The sequence below is a fragment of the Pungitius pungitius genome, chromosome 6, assembly GCF_949316345.1.
Source record: "Pungitius pungitius chromosome 6, fPunPun2.1, whole genome shotgun sequence".
Lineage (NCBI taxonomy): Eukaryota > Metazoa > Chordata > Actinopteri > Perciformes > Gasterosteidae > Pungitius > Pungitius pungitius.
This window is the reverse complement of record NC_084905.1, coordinates 1,505,705-1,518,121: the sequence shown is the minus strand read 5'-3', so window position 1 is coordinate 1,518,121 and position 12,417 is coordinate 1,505,705. Positions and strand designations below refer to the sequence as shown.

Here is a 12,417-nt window from a genome sequence, read left to right as displayed (position 1 = left end):
AGATCCTCTTATGGATGGTTTAAAAATGCTGATAAGCTGAATGGCCGCAGGACGTGAACAGTGGTCTCTCGTCGCTCTATAAAAAATATTACGCAATACGCCAGCGAGTGTTCAAAAGGAATCAATCTGAGTTGAAGACATGTTGAAGCAGTAATATTTGTGACTGTTGAGACATGACAGAAATTCCTGTGTTTTTTCAGAGGTATGAATGAGCTTTTTGACAAGCACTTAACTCAACCATTGACATTTTTCACAAGTGTCAGATATACTAATTATTAGTATATTAAATATATATAAATATCATTTTCATAATTTGATTAAATTTGCCAATAAATTGGTTTTTTATAAACCCTTTGAGAAGGAGGAATATGACGCTCCTGCAATTCAATCCAGTACCTGTCAAAATATTGCCCTGCCTCTGGGAACGTCCTCAAATACGTCTCCTCTTCTCCAAAAAGCTTTTCCTTTGTGTAGTTTTAGATATTTCAGCGTTTTACACAAATGTGAAACACAGCCACTATTTAGATCATCAAACATTTTTCATTTTTAAATATAAAATACCACACAACATTTTTGAAAGGTTTTTCAAAAGCATGAATAAGATAAGATAATTGTTGACCTATGACATGAATCACAACATATTGATGTCATTTTTCTCCCTGTCTATTCTTAATAATCCCTCGTTGGCCCGTTCTTGGTGCCACATACTGTCAGTGAGTCATTAGCAGGGGGCAAAGGTCAACGATGTTCCCGATCGCCTCTCCCCTATGATTCATTGCTACCTTGGTTTTTTTTTTTTTTCATTTCACGGAGAAAACACATGTGTCAGTTCAGATTGTGTACGCCTTACTCTTTCCTGTTGAACAGCAATCATATAAATAAGACATTCACTACATAATGTAGCTTACTGTAGCCGATTATGGATGCATGGAGATTAATCGGATTAATGAATTTCACCAATTTGGCTATAGAACATTCACTCTTGGTGATCTCCGTGGTTAAACTCTCCGCAATCACCTTTTTGTGAACGCACTTTTTTGCAATAACTTTGACGCTGAGAGAGAGAGAGAGAGAGAGAGAGAGAGAGAGAGAGAGAGAGAGAGATAGAGAGAGAGAGAGAGAGAGAGAGAGAGAGAGAGAGAGAGAGAGAGATGGTGCACGTTATTGGTCTACATCATCAACCAACGGGAGCTGGCATTCCCATGCTGGGGAGACAAAGAGGGGCGAAACAGGCGGAGGCGGGTGGAGAGAGAAAAAGCACCGGCAGTGTGTGAGGTGAGCCACAGCTCGTTCATCGTGGGATTGTTGAGCTGCGGAGCTCCTCGGATTTAACCAACAGACACTCACCTCCGTTCGGTCTGACCAGCTGCTAAATATCCCGGACCCGCCGTGCGCCCTGCAGCGCTCCGTGGCTGCCCCCCCCTTCGCCCCCCTCCCCCCGTCTGAAGCGGATACGAAAAGACCCTGCGAGGGGACCAGACCAAAAAAAAAAAACAACAACTAAAAACTTTTTCACCGTGGTTCTCAAAGAAGGTAAGATACTGTTTAGTCTCTATTGTTGCTCGCGAACAGGATGAATAAAAGGTGATGAGCAGATGGATGGCTGCGCCTGGTCATTATCTGCAGCTTCTTGTCTTGTTTATTATAACAAGTCACATGTTTCTGAATTGATTTAGATCATTTTGGAGGTACATTTTTGGAGGTAAACCATCCATATAGACCCCCCCCCCCCTGTGTTATAACCGTTGTGTTGTTGTTGTTGTTGTTTTTGCATCCATAGTATGCTCATAAATGAAGGCATTCATTTGTGAGTGCTGATCGCCCACAACACGCTCCTGCTGCAACATGGTGCATTCACTCACATCTCTTCTCTTTTCTCACGCATCACACGCTCAAATGTGCATGCATTAAACTTAATGGGAATTATTTCAATGAAGATACATGATCTAAGAATGATCATCATCCCCTGCTGTTCCATCACTGAAAACTATCCAAATGCGTCTCTGTGACAGCAGCCGTAGGCAAAGCTTTGATTATCAGTGTCTAACACATCCTCTGTGACAAGCCTTTTTCTCTCCAAAGCTTCTTCAGCATTCTCTCAAATAAACCTAAGGATTCCCGCCCTTTTCCAAAAGATGTGGCTTTGAAATTTACTGTGGAAGCATTTTTCCTTCTTAGAACACGGTGGCTATGTTAAACACAACTGTGCCTCTGCTAATAGGATTTTATGAGAAACCAGTCCAAAAAGTTAGAGTTTAGAAAGTGTCATTGCTGGAATGCATTTTTGTAGTTTATTGGAACATATTTAACACTAAGTAACATATAGAGCCACATATTCATACATACACTCGCTTGTTCTGACAAAGGAAACCCGTCTGCAATGCGATTGGCTGCAGTTCATTTATTTTCTCCCAGATCCTCGGGGCCCCCGCGGTAGAGATCATTGCATCAAGCGTTTTATTTTTGTCCAGAGCGAGCAAACCCTCCTTGATGAGGAGAAAAGGAACTTATAATTACCCCCCCACCCCCCCTCCCCTCCATCTCCACCCACCTCTTGGGCCAATCGTTGAAGCCCTTTCTTCTGTCATATTAAAACGCGAGCACTGCTACTTCGCCCTCGCACGCACGCGCTCACAGTTTTTTTTTTTTTTTTTTTCAACAGCACCAGCAATGTAACCATGGAAACCAACTGTCTTTCCATCCTCAGTTGAGCGTCTTCAGCGTTAGGGGTTGGGCTTGTCACTCGCAAACGCTCACGTTGACTCTGTCCATCTGCCTCGAACCCAAGAATATTGCACATTTTTTTTCTTAATGGGCCGGCGGCCGCTGGTGGGAGGGGGGGGGGGGTTAGTGTCCGTGTCGTACTTTGAGCATTGTGTGGCGGGGCTGCGTTCCGAAGAGGCCTCGGCCTTCTGCGTAATCAGTAAAGCAAAGTGTCCACGCAGCTAATGCGTTGTGTCCTTTTCCCAGAGGCTGCTCTCCAAACTACTGCACTGTGGCCTTTGCTGCCTTACATGAATGAGCACAACAGACGTTCAAGGCTCACTCAAATGCTGTAAAGCAGGGTGAGTCATTTCATCTGTAAATGCATTTCCCCCCTCGAGGAGGCGTTTTTTTTTTTTCTCTTCTTCTTTTTTTGTAAGAAAAGGGAATGGGCTGATACATGCTGTTAATGTAGCCATAACAACCATCAATGTAAGTCTGCTTGGACACATTATGCAGATATTTAGCCGTTGCTCACAGAGAAGAATGCCATTATAGTAAGCGGAATTTATTCAGCGACTTTTATCTCGGAGCGCTCCATTAATCCTTTGCATGTGCTGGAAAAACATAGAAAACACCCATTCCCCGAGTGTTTATGTTCTTCTAGCAAACCTGTTTAATGTTCATTTTGTATAGTCTTTTGAATAAATTAAAATATTTTTTGATGAAATCCTTTCATTAAGGAAAAAACAGAAATGTTAGTTGTCCGCCGTAAATATTTAGCAGTTTGTTATAGTAACAATTAATGCTACTGTTGACGGTAAAGTGTTTTTTTTTTTAATGAGTTAATGAGTGAGAGTCCGCCATGCGATCAGATGTGTTAGAACCTCGAAGCGTGAATGCATCCTGCACACTTACACGCGCAATACAACATAGAGAGGTACTACCTCCAAAGTCAAAACCCGCCGGCAGTTTCCGAGTGAAACAAAATCTTATTTCTCAGAATGTCTCACTTTAGCCATCTGTGAAGAGGCTTAATTAGGCTGGAGGTTGCTCGGGGTACTCGGGCAGAGTGCATGTTTGAATGGACACGTGTGTTTGCGTTAAATATAGGCGGCTCTACTGTGAGCTGCAGATACAGGTAGGGGGAGGGGGGGGGGGGGGGGCGGGGGGGTCGTCCTGGAGCCGAGGTGAAATCATTTGGAAAGACAAGGGAAGTAGCAGCGCAAATCAGAAATATGCCAGCCGATTCTGCTTCTTCATCGACTGCGCTTCACGGTGGACATCAAATTGTACCAATCCATCCTGACAGGTGTGTGGATTGATTAAAGTAGTTGGCTGTGCTTGAGACTCCTCCGGATGGATTTGTTCGTAATGCTCATCCATCGCTGGCGGCAGCAGAACAGATGGCAAATGAGCCGTCCCCATCAGCATCGAAGAAATAAAGATTCCTGCCAATGCATCATATATATATATATATATATGTTGGTATAAAGTGAGTAATATGCGTGCCATATAGGTCCGTTTTTTCCTTATCTATATTTGTATAAATGCCTGAGAACTGAGAAAGCAAGCGAGCAGCAGATAGTGCTGGCCCATTTTAACATTCTGTCCTCTGCGCCATAATGTCCTTTTGTTCCGTTTAGCGCTTTGGAAAAACAATAAAACCCGAGAACAATGTGGAAACTCAGATAAACTGAGATTTTTACACCGCCGGAAGTGTTAGCTAGAGTGGGAGAGCGGCTCTAGTGTGTGGGAGTGTAAGAAAGAATGAAGAGATGTGGAGGACAGACTGTAATGTATAGAACTTATTGGTTTGAGACAAATGGCCAAAGGATGGAGTTCCCCAGCTCCTCCCACCCCCCCCCCCCCCCCCCCCCCCACAGGCTTTTCTCAGCGCCCGAGGACATAAAAGGGGCCACACAAGCGGCTTGAAGGTGGAACCTATGTTACCTGTCTGTGGCTGGTAACATATACGTCGTTCCCTCTCTCTCTGCTCAGAGAGGATGCAGGACGAGTGAGAAAAAAAGTGACAAAAGGGAAACGGGGGAACAAGCTTGTGAAAGTGGTGGAAAGTTTAAAAAAAAAAAAGGAATCGAGAAGAACGGTGCAACTGGGGGGGGGGAATAGTGAGAAAAGCAAACAGGTGAAGTAGATATATCGTTGGGACATTCTCAGAGACGTGTGGGGCTGTGGTGCTCCATTCACGGAGCTCCTCTTGGGTCTTGCGGGCAGCCTTTGGCATCTAGTGCTTGAGTAAATCTTCCTGGGAACACACAGAAGCTGGCAAAGCACCATCCGGCTCCTCTTTTCAGTCCTCACCACTCTGAAGCTCGCCTATCTGCGTCTCTCCCTTTTTATTCACTTTCTCAATACTCCTCCTTTCCTTAGCAGCTTCTTTCATTTCATTTAATTCCTTCCTAATTGCTTTAATGTCATCCTATTCCATTTGTCCCTGCACTTGATTTTTCTCCGTGTCCTTTCGCCCCCCCCCCCCGCTTATTGCTTGTCAGGTCTTAGATTGTGTTTCCTCTCCTCCTCCTCGTCACTTGCTCCCGATGTGATGTGAATATTCCTAACATGTGGGGATTCGTGCTCTTTCTCTCTTTTAGCCTTGCCTATAGAATCAGTGTTTTCGGTTCTCAGAGAGCACAACGGAGCCAGGCCTTTCCCATGGGTCGAACCGAACAAAGAGCCCGGCTCCCTTCACTTCTGTGTGACTGCACAGGAACACAAACTGAGGCATTCACCAGCGGGCCTTCTGCTGGGCGGCAAAGCGTCAGATCTCCGCTAGCCACGGTCCAGGCCTTTCCTCGGTTTCGCTTTGAGACAGTAGAGATCATTAAACTGACCCCAAAAAAAAAATCAGTGTTGATGCTTGGCAGATGAATCATAACCTCCAACTGTGGAACCCATGTGGGTTTGTCGTTTCGGTAAAGAAAGCGTTCAATAAAGGTTTAGTTTTAGTGAGATTTTTTTGAATGAGATCATGGTGCGCACCAGGCATGACTACATTACACACAGAGGGGGCGACAGCGGTTCACACTGAAATAACGTAGTTACGCAAAAATAAAATTAACAAACTATATCATTTAAGAGAGTCCAAACCCAAATACACATTTCTTAGCTTTTAACCCCGTCAAAAAGTCATGTTCAGACAAGCCCACACCTGTCCTGTTGGCATATAAAGTGCCAACAGGACAGGTTGAACACATTACCACCACAACTACGATAACGACCAAGTACCTCCCACAACTTCTGTTTAATCTTCTCCAAATGATAATTAAATGGTTCTGGATCTACAGATGTTCCTCCTTGTCTTGAAAAGGACCGAACATAATTAATATCACATTGGGACATTTACATAGTGGCCAGTGGCCCCCAGAGGGGATTGAGTCAGTGTCAGTGAAGGCCTCCTCCCTCCCAACCGTTCGGCGCTGCCACTGTCCTGCTCTTTCCTGAAAAACAAGCCACCCACATCCCATTGGCACCTGCTAATTCAGGAATTCAGGTCAGCGGGGGGAGTCACAAAATTGCTTTGAGTGTGATTGGTAAAGGGAAGAGGGGCCAAATATGGGGTGGTGGTGGTGGTGGTGGTGGTGGGGGGGGGGGGTCTTTTTTCTCTTTCTTGGAACCAAAGACCATGCCATTGAAAACAGTCAGCCCATTGTGCTGCAACAAAAGATTCATAATTAAAGCACATTAAGAGATTCATCAAAACCAATTCATCTGAACAATTGTCACAAGATGCAATCTGGCCGTTTCACACTGTTTATCAGATGGAGCTACCTTTGCTTTGTGCCCTTGTTCTCTTCATGCTTCAGCACATCTCTATGAGACAACACAGTGATAGTGATAGGTCACTTTTACTTGAATTTAAGAGACATATATGAGCGAAAGTTTCAAATACTGCAGGGTGTGATCTTACAGTATAAAAAAACATGAAATATATAGTTATAGTTGCCCAAGCTGCTTTTCTCCTCATATCCATCCTTCCCAGACAAAGGCTTTTATGACCTTTTTTTTAATGAGGATAATGGGGGGGGGGGGGGGTCAACAAATGGGGAATAAAGAGCTGGGGATTATTGAGAAACAAAAGGATTTAATGATGCTGGAAGTTTCCATATGGCGTAAAAGATGTAGCGTGGTTTGGTCCGCGTGCCGTTAGCTCTGGTCTGATATGACCAGGGAAGCATGTCCCACTGCCCCTCCCCGTCTCACCCACCTTCCTCTTCCTTCGCCCCTTTTTACCATTCCACAAATCCTCAATCAAGTGGGTATTGGGCCTCTGAGGAGGGTTTGTATGCCTCTTTGTTCGGCGTCGGGGGCTAGGCCGGCATTGATGTTCCTCTTGAGGATGTAAAAAGCCTGGACTGTGGGAGCGCGGAGCGGAGCCGCCACTTGTCCGTTCAATCGCGGAGAGCTCCGTCACTTTCGCGACATTTTTTTGGGAGCCAAACTGGGAAATGCATGAGAACTTCAGTACCAAATACAATGCCCACACTCGGAGTAAACTCAGCACCCATGTCCACCTCACGTTACTTCCGGAATAAAACCCTTATGCTCTTTCTGCTCCAGGACCCTTTCCCCTAACCCCTTCCCCCCCCCCCCCCCCCCCTTCACCCAAAACGGCCCTTTACGCCTCTTACTCCAGCAGAACCCCGACCAATCCTCTCCCCGTATGTGGGTCGCTCCCCACGGCTCGGCCTATCCCGCCGAGCACAGATGATGGACTCCACGGTTTTAGTTTTGTTTACCTCACTCTCTTGTCCAGTAGAACACAAAACAATCCCCTTCATTGCATGTTTGTCAGGCCCCTTTTCAGAACTAAGAGAGAGAGTGAGAGGGGGGGGGGGGGGGGGAGCGGTGTACAAAAACGGAGGAAACAATTAAATTCCCCCTCCTCCCAACAAACCCTCCGATAGCTGTTTCCCAGCTCTAAATACTGTGAACTAACTCTGGGCCCGTAAAGCGGCCCATTATTCTAGTAGGGTTGGCGTGTTCCAAGAGCGGCTTGCCTCAATGGCCCATGAACACAGACACAGAGAGGGTTTTGTTGTAGAATTTGGCTCGCCACGTTATGCACTGGTTAATTAGGAGCTGCTTCTTTCTACCTATCTATCTATCTATCTATCTATCTATCTATCTATCTATCTATCAAGATTACTAAAATATCTTTAAAGGTGTCTTTACAGAAGTACAGTTAGCAGTTTATTACTGAAGCTTTCATCTGAAAAAGAGAAAACATCGTTTTTACACGCCCTCTTACTTCACACTGTTCATCCTCCTCTTGTATCCAGACAGATACCAACATCCCTGGGAATCCCATCTCATCCTTTGGTAGTGGAGGATTACAGCGAACCAGGATTTGGGGGAATTACCGTTGTATGCCCGAAATCTTGACTGAAGGGGGTTTACCATCTCCTGAGTAGGCTGAGATGAATGTGCTCTGGGGATTTGGCTGGGACTGGGATCAAACAGTGGAGCTGTGTTAAAAATGCTTTTCCTGATAATGATTCACTGTGACTATAGACAGGCTTTAATAATTAGTTGGTGGAAAAAGCCTAAGCGGGTGCTTTCACTCTCAATAACATTCCTGTGCTGCTTGATTGAAGAAATATTTACACAGTTTGTAATGGTATGCATGAATATGGGATATGGGCCCGGAGGTCCCCAGGCAACTTTCTACATGTAACAACAGCTAGTAACAGGCAACGGTTAGCTTTTATCTTAAGGCATACGAGAAAACAAAACCCTGATAGGTTGTGGTTCTGAAAGAACAGTGTCAGGGAGGTGGTACTGAAAGGAGAGCAAGCTTGCAGTGTCAGAAGCCTGATATCATACCTAAACGTATTCAGCCTGAAGTTTGGCTTTTTTTTAGAAGAGTGAAGTTTTTTGTTTCAAGACAAACCAAACAAATGTCTTGAATCTGTTCCAGTCTTTATCTTCACAAATCCAATTGATTTCACATCATGCATAATTTCAGGTTTTAAATAAAGTGTTGTTTCCTACAATACAACAGTTGACCCACACTGGGTTTTCACACTGCGCTGGTTCTGCTTGCATCCCATGCGCTTCTGTGCCTAGAAAGAAGGAAATATGATGTCTGTCAGACAGGCATAGCAAATGCCAGTGTGTTGCCATAGCAGTGAAATGATGTTTGCATGGCTGAAAGACAAAGACAAGAAAAAAAACAGAGAAAGGGGAATGTAAAGACAGTGAAAGAGGGAGTGTAATGAGCAAGAAAACGCAAACTGTGGAATGAAAGAGACTGTCAGCCCTGTCACACATTGTTGCTTTTCTGATATGCTTCCCCATTGTATTCTGGCCATCCTCTAATGTGATGTGTGTTGCTCACTGCAGATACACACACAATTGCAATTAGTAAAAAAACACACTGCATACTGGGAGCTTATAGAAATAACCATAAAATAGAACTAGCATGTCTCCAACACACAGTCTATGAGTTCTGTTTGAGGTCCTCAGTGTGCCTCGATCCAGCCAGTAGATACCATATGGCACACATCCCAAAAGCACAAGCATAGTTCAAACCAAGCAATACTGTATGAAATTAGTTGTCACATATGTCTAGGGATGGCTGATATCAGCATTCAATACAGTTTATGGCTTGAAGATCTACAATGTGTATTTTTGTCTAAGGTGAACTGAATACACAGTATAGCATACCCATGCATAACACTTTGAACATGATACTTCATCAGCTGCAGATACATCAGATTTAACGTGCCATGTGCTAGAAAATCGTCATGCGGCGAAGCTGGTTGATGTAATGAGCAGTGTGTGTGTGTGTGTGTGTGTAAGAATGCCCTTTATGCCATCACTGTGGGGTGGTGTGAGGAGAGCGAGGCGCGGCTACCGCTGCAGGCTGGGCTCAGTCCCTACAGAATGCAGTGTTTAATTAGTGAGAGCACATCCTTCCTCCTTAGCCCTCTCATTGGCAAATCCTGAGAGAGACTGTAAGCCCCTCCACCTCGAATACCACAGGACTGGACCAACTAAGATTCATGACCAAAGACAGTGTGTGTGTGTGTGTGTGTTTGCACGAGCTTGCGTTTACATGCATTGTACCGACCCGAGAGGAGCGAGAGAGAAGGGCGGTGAGGCCGAAGTGCGCGCATCGTTTGTGTACCTCTAAATTTGACAGTGTGGCAGGTGAGTCTAGTGATGTGTGAAACGTGATTCATGCACTGATCCCATTTCACGGGGGCCAGCTGCCCAACCCAGATGTCAGCTCTTTATGTACCCACAGCTTACCTGATGACACACGAGCCGTTACTGTGCAGAGACATGTTCCGTCCCATTCTCCTCTAGCATTGATCCGTTCTCCAGTCTCCATCCTTACCTTTATCCGCCACACCTTTCCTTTTACACCCTCCCCCCCTTTTTTTTTCTCTGCCCTTCCCCCACACATTGTTACACATCTATCTGTATCAGGCATTCCTACCATTTCCCCCCTCACACCCATCCCTCTGTCTACTATACCCCCCCCCCCCCCCCCCTCTCTCTCATTCCCCTCTCAGCAATGTAGCGGGTGTAGCCATAGCCGTGGTTGTGGTAGGGGGTGGGGTAGTCCTGCCTTACTGGCAGATTTAATGAGCTCCTGTGGGGATCGGACCGAAGCCGTCCAAAGCTGTGTGCTGCTATATAGCATGAGCTGTATGAACGCATGAGCAGCTATTGAAGAGAATAAATGAGCGTATCTGCAAGAGGTGTGCAGCCCTTCGGCGGAGAGAAAGGGGCAGGTACAGCGGAAACATCTACCATGACTATTGATGATCTTCTTTTTTCCGCTGACCTTTCGCATGTGCTGAGATGATTTAGGTGCTACATGACTCTTTAAACACAATGGAAAGACTGAGATTCACACGAGCTGGGACATTTAATATGAATGCCAGAGAGTTTGTGGGTCACACACATCCTGACATTTCAGGATCTACGATTGAGTGGCCAATGTGATTCTGTCCATTTTGTGGGGTTGTGGGTGGATTGGATCACACTAAAGCTCCTGGTGGATTTCATCCAGCTGAATGGGAATCGGCCAATTCTCCCCTATGATACCCACTCCCCATCATAATAGTCCGTAAGCACATAATTACAGTGGCGCTCTCTAATGACCGCCTCATTATTGAAAAGAGTTGTGCCAAACAAAGGGAAACCATAGAGGGTACTGAAGGACAGGCACATACAGTTCAAACAGGAGTTGCTGATGCTCCCTCATAGTAAGAATTCCAAAGATACGATGAAAGCGGTTTTACATGCTAATTCTTTGACAACACTGATACTTAGGATACGTTTTGGTAGCTTCAGTGCTGGAATGACACATGTGGATGAGTACCTTTTACTTGAGAAGTTGTTTGAGAAATATATACTGAGAAAGCCTTAGCGATATTTTGGATTAAATCCACACAAGCTTAGAGGCAGCTTCCCAATGAGAAGCGTTTTATTTTTTTTCTTCCATTTTCCATCTCTCAATTCACAAGAGATTTTGTCACTTTTCTTTTTTCGGTTATGCTGCTGAACAACGGTGGGCTGGACTGCCGGTGGGATAAACCAGATTAGAGTCCGCACATCTCTCCATCACTATCCATCACCCAATGAATGCTTCCCAAGGGATGCTTCTAGGGATACATAATTGAGAGGCGCAGAGTGACAAAGCTTCCCTTTCTTCCGAATCTGGAATTTATCTCCTACTTCCCATGCGCAGCACAACTTGAAGTGTTTGCTGAGAGCTTCCTTTGGGGGGCGGGGGGGGGGGGTCTTTTTCACAGCTCCTAGGCAGCCAGTATGTGTGAGCCCATTTCTTCCCACTGCATGGCAAGTGGCTTGGAGGCCCGGATGGGGGGGGCACATGTATACAAAGCCTGGCCCAGCTCCAGTTGTCTTTACCTCACAGTATATTTACGCTCCTGTCGCGACGGTGGGCATCGGGCACAAAGTAAGGAAACTCGCTTTGTATTTCCTTCTGTTGTAATGCATTGATGCCAGCCATCTGAATTAGATGAGTGAAAAACACAACCACTCAAACTCAACTGCAAATCATTATGTAAGCACATGGAATTGTATGGCAAAGACAAAAGTCGATTGGGTATGCGCAATGAACACCAGAGAAGTCTTCTAAATGTATTCAAATGCAGAGTGTAATAATACTTCTGTCTATGAAATTAAATGTTCTTTGGTGTGGTAAATACACAAAGTCTCTATTCATCTGCAATCTTTCAACCTGAAACGCATCTTTATACAGTGTGTGTGTGTGTGTGTGTTTGTGTGCGAGTTCCCGTTTCCCGTACATCCCCTTCTCTCGAAACGGCGGCCTGTTGCTAGGACAACCCCTCGTGGTCCTTGCTGCATCCCAGTGGCGCTCAATGCCAGCACTCATGGAACCTCCTCACACTGGGAAGGCAGCATAAAATCGGGATAATCGTTGTCGATTATGGGGCACAATGGACTGAAGCTTCTGAAAGATTCATTCATCCTGGAAAAAGAGACTGTGGAGGGGGGGCAAAGAGAAAGGGGCGCCTCGGCCCCTCCGCCGCTCTCCCACGGTGGGCACAGGCATGACATCAGTGGCCTGAAAGAACTGGCATTCTGGACATGTCCACTGCCCTCCCCCCTCGCTATACCCATGAACCCCACCTCCCCCGTTGGTGCCCCTCCCTTCTTTTCTCACCCCTGCCAGTTTGGATTCAGCGCTTG

General features: G+C 45.5%; 1 protein-coding gene across 2 annotated transcripts in view; it reads left to right on the top strand.

Annotated features, from left to right (window-relative positions):
• The first annotated feature begins 1,233 nt into the window (after positions 1-1,233).
• Positions 1,234-12,417, top strand: part of slc1a2b (solute carrier family 1 member 2b) — a 31,040-nt gene continuing 19,856 nt past the window's right edge. The window contains exon 1 of one of the 2 annotated variants that reach the window (XM_037450672.2): positions 1,234-1,533. The gene's annotated coding sequence lies outside the window, so the exon portion shown is untranslated. Of the gene's footprint in view, positions 1,534-3,044; positions 3,066-12,417 lie in introns of those variants that run through there. The other variant, XM_037450670.2, reaches the window with a different exon arrangement.